At 32.6% G+C, this 13,585-nt stretch overlaps 1 pseudogene; it reads left to right on the top strand.

Moving 5' to 3' along the window:
• The first annotated feature begins 3,783 nt into the window (after positions 1–3,783).
• LOC114735465 (inactive protein kinase SELMODRAFT_444075-like) lies at positions 3,784–9,731 on the top strand (annotated as a pseudogene).
• Positions 9,732–13,585: the final 3,854 nt, after the last annotated feature.

The raw sequence follows: 13,585 nt of genomic DNA on the forward strand, positions 1-13,585 counted from the left end.
TTTGAACGAGAAAGACAAAAAGTTGTGATTATTTTGAAATTTGGAAAAAGGAGGGGAAGAAGAAGATCGAGTCGGGTCCACAGAGGGAATGGCCTTGGCGTGGAGTTCGTGAGGCGAAGCTGAGAGCCGGGGACTGAGAGGGGTGGGGTCGGGTGGGAAGCACGTCAGGATGAGACAAACTTCATAAACAAAGTATAATCATAAGAAATCAATAAATAGTTGTCGTTTTGAAAAAAAAAAAATTTTTTTTGGATCTATTTACCTTTTTTCTCTTTTGACCCGGCCGCCCAACACCCCCGTCTCTTGTGCTTTTTTTAAAAAAGAAGCGTTTGTACGAAACTAAATCATGATTTAAAGAATAACTTCTAGAAAATAAATTTTATAAAAAATAGATTTTGTGAACAAGTGATTTTAATAAAATGAAAGTGTTTAAATAGTTGTTATTAGAAGTGTTTTTTATATATACAAATTAGTAAAAAGAACATAAGTCAATATGATAATTATAAGATAGATTTTATAATAAATTTTAATTTGAAGGAATGAAATTGTTAATAATATATTTTTTACCAACATAATTAATAATATAAAAATAATATAATTAATAAAGAATTAATATGTGTATATATATTTATAAGATATGAGATTAAATATGTTCATAGAAAATAATTGAGGATGTTAAAGTCATATTACCATTGAGATCTATTCTGACAGGTATAATCATACTCTTTAATTTGATCCAAAAATAGAATGAATTCACTTATTCTAAAACCATAATTTTAAACCAAAAACTGTAATTTTCTGGTTTTTTTCTCCTGTTTGGCATATTTTTGATCCTCACCATTCCCCTCGCCCAAAGGCCTGTGCGTCGCTCATTTTTTATTTGTTCAATTATAATCATATTTGTATAAATTGATATTAACCTGTCTATTTGGAACGGAATCTAAGACAAGAACAAAAAGGATCAATGTTTTCTGCTAATGGCTTAAATACTTACACTTGATATACTAACTCTGCTAGTTAATATAATACGTAGTTATTAATTTGAAAAAATAAAAAACTTATTAAATTAATTATTTATATTTATTATTTTTTACAAATTAATTTATTTTATTTATAAATTGACATATTCTAATGATTTATATAAGTATTTTAGAAAAATCATATATTATGTATATTAAAATTGAGTAATTTAGTAACTTTTTAAATCTTTTCAAATTAATTAATTGAGTCTTATATTAATAACAAGAGGTAGTATTACCACTTTCACTATTTTTTTTAATATTATAATACCTCCGGTTCTTAATATAAAAATTAGTTAGGAGGTTAGATTTGATCTTAAATATAAGACCTCAATTTATTTTATCTTCTAAAGTTATATTTTTTTAACTAAAATATTCATATTAATTGTGAAGAGTTCTTGCCAAGAGATAATGTCAATGCACATGTTCAAAATGATAGTTTAGGAAAGACAATATATTTGTTACAGACGATTAACTTAACTAATTTTTTAATATCTCTAAATTAGTTATCTAATTCTTATGTTAAGGATAAGAGATATAATAAATTTATTACTATGCATAGTATTTTTAGGTTTTTAGATTTTTTTTCCTTGCATAAAATGGGGGGATGAATTAGTTGACAATGCCATACCATCACCACAATTATGTACAATTTAATCTCGCATTGCTTCTCATTGGGTAGTTGGGATATTGCATTTATTGAGAGTTCAATCATTTACGACTCGGGTACTAATATCACGCATGTATTTAATACACCCGTACTAGTTATATAATAATTATACAAGTCAATGTCGAAGAAAATAAATATATTATCTGGTATACTAACTAATTTATTTCCCTAAATTGAAAATTAGTCCGTAAATCTTTTCTCAACAGCAAATTTTACCCACATTACAAGAAGTAAATATTTTTCAGATTAAAAGCAGCCTTTTCTTGAGCGCATGATAGAATTTATTTTAAGCTAAATTTGCTTAATAAACAATTCTATTTTTTATCCTAATTATAAAATTTTATTTGTAAACTACAAATAAGATCTTATAATTAGGATCGGAGGTTAAAAATTGAATTTTGATTCATTTATTGAGAATACTTTTTAACTGATGGCGAGGGTACTTTTTTGAAATGAATAAAAAGTTTAATGGAAAATAATAAAAACAGTAATAAACAAAATGATATTTGGTATATGTACCCTTCCAAATAATATAGGGTTAATGAGTAAATTTATTTTGAAAGTTTTTACTTAAAAGTATTGGGTATTTGAAAGTTTTTTTTTAAAAAAATTTGTTTTAGAAGTTTAAAATAATTATAATATTACCTTTTATTATTAAAAAAACTACCATTAAAATGATGATATTAATCGTTAATATTTTTAATAATAAGAGATAATATTATTATGATTTTAAATTTTTAAGATAAATTAACTCCCGAAAAAACTTTCGGATGCCCAATATTTGTGAGTGAAAATTTTTAAGACAAATTTGCATATTTATCCAATAATATAAGGTAAAACTAAAACGAGATAGTAAAATTAAAATCATAAAGTTAATTTGTTTAAATTTTTGACCAGAGAACTTACAAAAGTACTATTTATAAATCAATGACATCCTCTTACTTATAATGGGATATATGAAGTCAAGTTTTTATGAGATTGGACATCAGTCAATTTCTTAGTAAACTTATATTAATATTAATCTGTTTATTATATTATACTTTCATTTCGGTTTTTCCCTGTATTTTCACTGTTCATTAAAATTAAAACTATCATTAGGCTGTTTAATCTAATTCATACCAAGTACCTCTTTAAGTTAAAATTAAAGTATTAACTATTAAAATGAGGTGAATAAATTTTCGAATTTGTAATGATAGAGATGTTCACTTCCTGTCTTATATATAAGACCTATTTATAATGTAAATCACACTGTAAGTTAGGTCTTATATTAGAATAGCTCAGTAAATTGAAATCGCGCAATCACTTCTCAATAAGAAAAAAGAAAAAATTAATCTTTTGATTCTTATAATTTTAATACATTTGCAACTCAGTCACTATACATTGATTCGATGCAACTCAATGCTTACAGTTTTGACTTGGTTATAATTCAATCCTAAAAGTTTGACTTGCTGTAACTCGGCCACTTTAGTTTTATCCATTTTATAATTTAATAATTGTGTTTTTGAAAATAAAATTATATATTTAATAAAAAGAGGGATTAAATTATAAAATAATTAAAAACATAAGGACCGAATTGCAGCAAATTGCAGCAAGTGAAATTTAAGGAATTGAGTTACAACTAAATCAAAATTATAAAGACTAAATTATATCGAATCAAAATATAAATATTAAGTTGCAAACCAGTGAAAGATTAATTTTTCCTGTAAGACCAAAAAACCAAGCGAATTTTTGCCGGCCAAAAAACCTGAGTAAATTTAGTTTCGGAGGCTTTTACTGCGATTCAAACAAACAGTAATGAGATCTCATGCATTGAATGCTTCACCAGAAACGAGGGTCACTTCCGAAATAAAACTGCCAGAACAGGGCGCCTCATCTGCTCGACCTCTCAACGCCGATTTACGCCATTCCCAATCTCTCTCTCTCTCCCCCTGCTTGCAACTCGATTCACTTTGGGCACTGAGCCCCTTCTTCTTTCAAACTTCTATCTCATCTCTCTGCAAATATATGTATGTATGTATGCTTTTCACCTTCCATTACCTTGTCCAGTAAAACAAGATTTGCGTTTTCTCCTTGCATTTCTATCTTTCCTTCTTCTGTTCTCTTCCATTCTGTGTCTCTCTCTCTTTCTCCATTTAGCACTCACAGCTCACAATTAAGCTGATTTCTTTTGCTTCTCCTCTTACGCTTTACCCTTTTCTTTACCCGGGCTTCTTTCTGAAAAATAGAATTCTATTTTGTCCTTGCTCTTTTTCATCTCAACCCACTTTCCTGTTTCTTCTTGAGGTGGGCTCGTTGTTGTTAAATGGCCCATATTTGTTTCGTTTTAGTGGTTCTTCTTCTGCCTGGCTTCAACCGTATTTGATTTTTTTCCACATTCTGTGATGTGAAGTACAGCGAAGTAAGCAGAGCAATATTTCTCAGCTTTAGTTTCTGCCAGTTTTCTTGAACCGTAAGAACCGGGCCGGACTGTGTTATCTCTTTCCTTTGTGAAATCTTTTGATGGGGCTTGTTGGGTGTTCGTTTTCTTGCGAATTTAATCAACTTCCGTCTTGTTACTGACAGGCTTCACTAAGTTACTTGTCGATTTTTTCCCCCCGGGGCTGGGAGTTATTTATTTTTCTTCGCTGGAAAGTCTGTGACGATGCTGCTGATAATGATAAAAAAGTGTATAATATTATTCTGTTTCGTGGGCGTTCGTTTAAATGCCTAAGCAGTAAGCAGAATTGATAGGCAATAAAGAAAAATAATTGTTTTGGATCTTATTTCTGGCGTCCCCATTCTTTCCTCCTGTTTTTGTTTTTTAGTCGCCAATGATGCATTTGATCTTCTAAAGCAACAAAATGGCCGTTGAAAAGTGATTCATATTTTTATGTTTTATTGCTATTTGTTTCTTCACATTGCCTAATTCTGTATTAATTTTTCTTTTTCCCGGTTCGTTTTCTTTAATCCAAGTTGAATCTGGACTGTGCAGGGGTAAAGTGTAAAACTTGAAGGTAACTTCCATTTCCCCAGAGAGCTAAACAAAACGGCGTCTACCTTCAGTCTTACTGGTGTTGATTTGACGTTCTCTGTGGAAGATGAAGACATTATACTGTTTGTGTTGTGGAATCTTTGCCAACTAGTGTTTTCATCGATAGTGGAGCCAACTAGTTGGATCCAAAGCACATCCATTTCTCCTTTTTTAAGCTGCTTCTTTCTAATATTTTGACCTGCTGATTTGAAGGCACAATCGCATTCTAGTGTCCTAGACTGGAAGGCCTCCTGTGGCTCCTGTGTCTTCTACATCTCATGCTAAACAGTGCTATGAATCTTCTTAATTTGAAGAAAGCCTTGAAATACATCAAATTTGTGGCCTCTTAGCTTCGAACTGCAACTTCTTGCTTTCTGAGCCAAAAGGGCATCTGATTGTTCACGGATTTGCTACTATTATTTTGACCGTACTACTGAAGCACTCTTATTCGTGACAGAAAAAGCTAGATTGAGAAAGTTGAAAGTGGGTTTAAGTGCGGCTCTTTTCTTCTCATTGGCATGACGGTGTTAATGTCCTAGTGGCAGATATTGGAGTTGTTGTTTACCAACGTATGCTTTAATGGTTATTCATTGATAAACTATTATAACAAGACATTTTGCTTGCTTTTGAGGATTATTGGTGCTCATGAATCGAGAACAGAAGCGAGGGAAGCAAGAAAAAGATTCTGATGGTGCTGAGAAGGTCATTGTTGCCGTTAAGGCATCGAAGGAAATCCCTAAGACTGCTCTTGTCTGGTCTCTAACTCATGTTGTTCAACCTGGGGATTGCATTATTTTGTTAGTGGTTTTGCCTCCACAAAGCTCAGGTAATTTTGTCTCTCTCTTTCATTTAATTTATTTTACAAGTGAGTTTTATGCTTCTGTTACATAAGATATGTCAATTTGTTAGTGTTGTTGACAAGTAATTGAACCTTTCCGGTGCTTTCCACACGTGCAATTAACATTTAGTCTGTGAATACGCAGGTAGAAGATTATGGATGTTTCCAAGATTTGCTGGTGACTGCGCCAGCGGTAACAAGAAGTCTCCTTCGGGAACAACTTCAGAGAAGAAGTGCGATATCAATGATTCTTGCTCCCAGATGATCCTTCGGCTTCATGATGTCTATGATTCAAATAAGGTTAGTAGTGGCGTTGATATATTAGAGCCTGTTGCATATTGAATGTTGGCGGCTTACCCCTCTTATACAAATTTTCCAAACAGATAAATGTCAAGATTCAAACTGTACCTGGATCTCCTTGTGGAGGAGTAGCTGCAGAGGCCAAGAAAGTCCAGGCCAGTTGGGTTGTCTTGGACAAGTAATCGTCCTTTTCCCCCTCCTTATAAATACATTTTTTAACAGATATTTTCTGTTCAGAAAGGCGTGCTATTGTGACTACAAAATGTAATCACGAGTTAATTTCTTCTTTCTGGTTTACTATGTTGTTATGAGATTCTTATAATGTTTGTTGATGGTTCTTGGCTTGATGCTTATTTTGCAGAGATCTCAAACATGAGGAAAAACGCTGCATGGAAGAATTGCAATGCAACATTGTTGCTTGAAGCGATCTCAACCAAAAGTTCTCCGCTTGAATTTGGTTGGATCGCAAAAGAAGGATCCTGAAGCCAGTCCATTACCTTCTGAGAAAGAAATGCCCGGAAAACAAGCCAAACAGAAGAGCGAATCTTTAAACTCCATAAAAGCACCTGTTGTCACCCCAACAAGCAGCCCGGAGCAAGAGACACCATTTACTGCAACTGAAGTGGCACCTCATCAGTTTCAAGCTCAGACCCTGGAACTTCACCATTTTTTGTCTCAGAGATAAATGGTGAATTAAAGAAAGAGGAGACAATTAAGGAAAATGAAGAACTTGATGATACTAATTCGGACACAGACAGTGAAAATATGTCCACATCCTCAGCGAGCTTGAGATTCCAGCCTTGGATCTCAGAAATGCTTCTGCATCAACGATCATCTCAATGTGCAGATGAAAGATCTGAGAGATCTCATAAGAAGCCTCAAACATCTACAACCAGAGCCTTGCTTGAAAAGCTCTCCAGGCTTGAGAGAGATTCTGGATTTGAAATTTCGACCTCTAGAAGTGACTTGGATTTCAGTGGAAATGTAAGAGATGCAATAGCATTATCTAGAAATGCTCCTCCTGGTCCACCTCCATTATGCTCAATATGTCAACATAAAGCACCGGTTTTGGAAAACCTCCAAGGTGGTTTAGCTATGCTGAGTTAGAGCTTGCTACTGGGGGATTTTCACAAGCCAACTTCTTGGCCGAAGGAGGATTTGGATCTGTTCACAGAGGGGTTCTATCGGATGGGCAAGTCATTGCTGTCAAGCAACATAAATTGGCAAGTTCTCAGGGTGATCATGAGTTTTGCTCAGAGGTAGAAGTCTTAAGCTGTGCCCAGCATCGAAATGTTGTTATGCTGATTGGGTTTTGTATAGAGGATAAGAGAAGGCTACTGGTTTATGAGTATATATGCAATGGATCACTAGATTCTCATTTATATGGTAATTTCTTGTCTTATACCATATGCTGTCAAGGAACAATACATGTTTTTATTGGCTTGAAACTGTTGAGGTCATTGAGCATGCAGTATAAATGTAGTCCGTCAGTTAATGAGTTATTGTATGCTTATTATACTTATAATTGAAGATCTCATAATTAGCTAATTAATTGGGAAATGAAATCAGATATGCTAAATGTATGCTGAGATAGTAATTAACCATTATATCTAAACAACGGGATGGAGCGTGATCTTTTTTGTCATTATTACTGCAGACATGCAAAATCCTAGATAGTCAGATACTTTGTGATGAACGCCATGATGATTTATTATGTATGAATGTTACCATTCTTTATCCTTTGACAATTGAGCTAGTGCCTTGTAATTTTTCAGGGAGACAACGGGATGTATTAGAGTGGTCTGCACGGCAAAAAATTGCTGTTGGAGCTGCTCGAGGGCTGCGATATCTTCATGAAGAATGCAGAGTGGGTTGCATTATCCACCGGGACATGCGCCCAAATAATATTCTCATCACCCATGATTTTGAACCATTGGTATTGGATCTTTTGACTCCTTTATATAATGCAGAAATGGAAATAAAAGTCACCATTATTCCATAATTATGTTTCTTTATTCATTATGTCAATGAGCTAAGTAATTATAGGTTATCTAACATTTTAAGAATTTTCTGTGGAATAAAATGTTTGGATTATCAGAGCATCCTACAGACTGTGTGCCATAATGTATAAGCCATATTCTGAGGTGCATCAGATATGTCTCTCTTCTAATAGTTCTTTATTTTTTGTTTTTTGAATTCTAGGTTGGTGATTTTGGACTGGCAAGGTGGCAGCCTGATGGAGACACTGAAGTGGAAACTAGAGTCATTGGAACGTTTGGGTAAGTGTTGTAAACTTGTAATACTCAGTTATTTTTCAATGCAACCGTGGACTTGAAACCAATCTTTGCTGCTTCTATATAGGTATTTGGCTCCAGAATATGCTCAAAGTGGCCAAATCACTGAAAAGGCTGATGTTTATTCCTTTGGAGTGGTATTAGTGGAGCTTGTTACTGGGCGGAAAGCTGTGGATCTGAATCGACCTAAAGGGCAGCAGTGTCTTACTGAATGGGTAAGCTAGAGCCTAGAGGATAACAGCGTCTAACTTAGTATGATAATTTTGTTAGATTCGGTCTGCAAAGAAAGAGTAGACTTAACTAATAATAACGATGTATAATCTTGCATGCTTTTAAGTTGGGCCTATTTCTGAAATTCTTATTTATGTTTTCGTCATTGATTTGGTGGTCTATTAATTTTATATATTGTCAATGAGAAGCATGACACTGAGTGACAAGGAAAGACAAAAAGTATATTTTATTGTTGATGTCTAGCCTTGGGTTAATGGTGAGCATTTGGATATTGAACAGGCGCGACCCCTGTTAGAGGAATATGCCATTGAGGAACTGATTGATCCGAGGCTGGGAAATTGCTATTCGGAAAATGAGGTCTATTGCATGCTGCATGCTGCCTCATTATGCATACGGCGAGATCCTCATTCAAGACCTCGCATGTCACAGGTAAAGAGAAACTTTGAACATATCTTTTCAGAACTAGGAAGTGGATGTATGTTAATTAATCAAACAATTTCCATGATTCACTGGACTTAATTTAACTAGTTGACCGTTGTAGAAGTCAATGGGGTATAATCTCATATCCTCTTTCTCAGGTTGTCTTCTTAATCATTGTCTCAAGATGTCCTTATTTCCAAAAGGAGAAGATGTAGGCGAAGTTCATTTATTTGCCAATAACGGTCATGTTATTTATGGCTTTAAACGATTCCTTTGTGTCGTAATTCTGTCGGAAAATCTCATTTAAAACACCTAAAAACTGCATTCCAAATTTTCCCTTTCCAGGGTTGGTCCCCTGCACGTACCTTTTTTCCCTTCTCTCCCTTTGTGCCAAAAGTGACATGGATAGAGACAATTTTTAACGAGACCGAGTTGTGTGAACTGATTGGTGGCTACATATAAAGTTGACATGAGTAGAAATTCAGTTGGTGCACCTCTGAATGACTATATATAAGAAATATGCGGCATCATTGGAAACAATTATTAAGTTTAAATATTTAAAATCTTCAACCCTCGCATTTCACTTCAAATTCAGACATCTGGTTTGCTCTGCTAACTTGTTTTGCATGTGTATGCTTCCTTACTCAAGGTTCTGCGAATGCTCGAGGGTGACATGGTCATGGAGGCAAATTACCTAACAAGTGCTGGTTATGATGCCGGGAACCGGAGTGGTCGGATCTGGGCAGAGCAGCAGATGCAGCATCATTACAGTGGTCCCCTGCTGGATGAGCCCCTGGAATCTTCATTCAGTGGAAAGCTTTCTCTGGAGAAATACAGGTCTGCTTACCGGGAAAGGGACAAAGCCTAGGCGAACTTCCATGTGAAGATGGTGATATATGTAAAGTAGGCTGACATTGAAAAACTGCATGATCACATGCTAGAAGCCTGAAATATGTTGCTCGCTTCTATTATTTTGGTGGTTTTTGGCTTCCCGTTTCTCTGCAATGCCGTCATGTAATTTTTGCATCTGTGTTTATAATAGGGGAAGGGAAAGTAGGTTAGGAGATAATATATACAGATGCTTTTGAAATTCCTTAAGAAAGTCACGGCCTAATGGCCTTGTTTAAATGGCTTGCCCGATCCAGAAGGCTTCAATGCTTCTTTTATCTCAATCTTTCTCCCATTTAAAGGCTGCATGTGTATGCATGCTTGAATTCTGATTTTATGTGGTTACATCCATAAGCAATTGCCCCATGAACCCCCTCATTCATGAGAAATGGATAGGGCTACATGCCTTTGCAATGTATTTAGATGTACTCTTACTTTAATATAAAATTTATTTAATTAATTTGATTAGATTAAATAAGTTAGATAAATTAGTTAATTATAAAAAATGATTTTTGTTTTCTAAAATAGGATAATTATTTACTTAATATTCTATTTTTTTCTACTTGATTATGAATAAGAAAGTATTAATAAGAGTAATTTAAAAAAATTAATAAATATAAAAATTAGATTTTATATTTATAATTAAAATTAATTTAATAATTAAGTAAACAAGACAAGTACTCCCTCCATTCCTTATTATAAGAGTCATTTGATGCTTATGGTATGTTTCTATATATAAGAGACTTAAAAGTTGTCTCTTATTTTTTTGTATTAATTTCCTATTTACCTCTATTTATTTGTTTCCAACTCATACTCTCTCTCCCTCCCACTTTTCTTTCTTTTAATAATTTAATTGTTCTCTCATACTCTCTCTCCTTATTAATAGGGGTATTGTTGAAAAAATATTATACTTTTTACACATTAATTGTCCTCAACTAATTTTAACTGTTTTTTTAATCAACGTAATTTAGTTATTTGTCTTTTATAATAAGAAACGGAGGGAGTATTATTTATGAGTGTCAAAATAAAGAGCTGTGAGGATCTAAAGCTCACGGACAGGGATGGCGATAGAAGCTGCAAGCATTGATTGTGATTTTGGGGGGAAAAGAACTGTCAGAAGTTTTGAAATTTGAAAGATGAAAGACAGATAAAATCTTAGTTGGCTGATGATGACAAGAAGCCCGAGAAGTTCAGAATTAATTACTGCAACATTTATTAATAGGAAATGTCAAATGTCGCTTCTTCACATGTTATGGCATTTTTTGACTGAAGACAAAATCCTATTCTTCACCTTATCCCTAAAAATCCTGTCTGTTCTTCCCCTTGTCTCTATGTCCCAGAAATTAGTGGCGTCTGTTCTCTGTTTTCAAAATTTGATGACAACCTATTCCAGGTCTTCGTGCTGCATGAAGTTCTGTAAATAAACTATTTTCTAGTTCATATGACGAGACGCCTTTGATTATCATGTTAAAATTAAGAGGTAGCTAGTTTATTAATTTTTTCTTCTTCTGAAAATGAAACATTTTATGACTTGGCCTATACTCCTTTAATCTTATTTATAAGATAAAGAGATAATTTTTGAAAATCACATCATTAAATTTTGAGTATGAATATATTGTTTTACTATTTATTTATTATTATGTAGATTGTTATTTTTAAAAAAAGATATACAAATGTAAAGTTGAAAAATTATTAAATTTTAAAGCAAGATGATGTTTGAGTTTTTCCTTAGTTCTAGTAAACTGCGTTATAAATAATCAACAAGTTGTTGATTGAGATGGTAAGCAGTCTCACTCTCATAAGAAAGAGAATACAAGTTCGAATATGGAGAATCAGACTTGTTAGGAGAGCTTTAATCTTAACGCTTCTGGTCTGATAAAGATTAATCTCAAATCCAAAGTAAATTAAAAATACTATGAGTTGTGCCAAAAAAAATATGTTAGAAATAACATGTAAATAAGACTAAATAAATATTTAAGAGTCCAAAGAAATACTACCTCTACCCTTAAGTATAATATGTAGTTTCATACTATTATATTTAGGATTGGAGGTAATATTACATTATCTTTCAAATCTCCAAGCAAATTGCAATAGGTCAATATCTTCTGGGGGGGGGGGAGATTTTGTTAATAACCCACCACCAAATAACTTATGACATGGGCCATTTTCAAAGAGCTCTATATTTGGATTGGAAGGAGCCCATTATTTATGTTATGCTCCCTTGAACCTCAAGAGTCCTTTTTTTTTTTTTTTTGATGTGCCAAGTTTAAGAGTTCCAGTCGGCCATAAATATAAGTTTGACATGAATAAAGAAAATAGTTAAAAGTAATTAATATATCATATATTTAATTATCTTACCAAATTGGTTTTATTAAAATTAGTTGAAGTACGTTAATACTCAATTCAATAATGTTAGGCCCGAATTCAATGTGTTTTCAGATTTATAACTTTTTTTTTGTAAACTACTGTCTCTAGTCTTTAATATAAGACTGTATTTGACTTTTCTTTTGATTCTAAATATAAGACTTCAATCCACTTTGTCTCTCATATTTATGTATTTTTTTCTAAGATAGTCTTTCTAACAATGATAGTTTTAACTAAAGTATTTGATTAGCAAGGATATTTTAGGAAAAACAACATCTATTCATTACAAATAACTAACTTAACTTCTTTTCTTAATCTCCTCAAATTAATCAATTAGCTCTTATAATTAGGATTGGAGGTAGTACTTCTATTAACTGTACATAATAAAAAGAGTTTTAATTAGTAAATCATTTCTAATGCAAATAATTAAACGAGGTCTTTTAGGAATACGTTTTGTTGGTTAAATTATACTGCCTCCGTCCCTTTTTATAAATAAACGGCTACTATCCCCTTCTTGTCCTTAAATATAAATAATACTTGTAAGTTGTTTTAAATTTGTGTAAAATTTTTTTCTTATTTTGCCTCATTTATTACTTATTTTAATACTCAATATATTTATTATCTCATTTCTCAAACCATCATTTCTTTCCATCACACATTCTCTCTTTCATAACTCTATTATAATAATTTTGTTATTCTCTTTCTTATACTCTCCTCCTATAAATAAGACCATTTTGGAGAAAGAACCTCTAATTTTCACACATTTATTATCTTTAACCAATTTTAACTAACTTTTTTTATCTATATGATAGAGTCCAAGGTTACTTATAAAAAAAGATAAGGAGAGTACTTAATGTTATATTAACAAATAAACTAACTTTTCGACGCAAAAAAATTGAGATATATATATATATATATATATGTACGCGTGCACTCACGCACAGGACCCTAAACTATCATTATTATATACTCTTTCCGTCCCTTTTTATAGGTAGTCTTACACTCTATCATGTAGATCAAAAAGTTAGTTAAAATTAGTTAAAGATAATAAATGTGTGAAAATTGGAGGTTTTTTCTCCAAAATATCTTTATTTATGGGGGAAGAGAGTATAAGAAAATTATTATAATAAAGAGAATTATGAAAGAGAGAATGTGGGTAAAATAAGAAATTTGCTATATAAATTTAAGATAACTTGTAAATGTTGTTTATATTTAAGGATAAAAGAGGGACGGTAGTTGTTGGGATTGGGGGGAGTAATTTTTTTCCAAACTTGTAATTCTCTCAAACAAGGGCACGCAAATGCTCGTTAGGGACGAAAACAAGCGCATGTTAAATAAAAAGAAATTGATCTTTTTTTATTGAAAAAAATTGATCTTTCCATACTTTATCTTAAAGGCAAATGCATGTATCTACTGTTTAAATCCAATTTGAATGGGTTTTAATTTATTTATTTTAATTAAAGATGACAATTTTATCTTAAACGAAGAAAGATGGACAAACATTTTCGACTCGTATGCCATGGTTAGCACAGTGACTTAAATGTTTTCAAT

Source organism: Neltuma alba, unplaced genomic scaffold, assembly GCF_004799145.2.
Source record: "Neltuma alba isolate B1F8T4 unplaced genomic scaffold, ASM479914v2 tig00013209_pilon, whole genome shotgun sequence".
NCBI classification, from domain to species: domain Eukaryota; kingdom Viridiplantae; phylum Streptophyta; class Magnoliopsida; order Fabales; family Fabaceae; genus Neltuma; species Neltuma alba.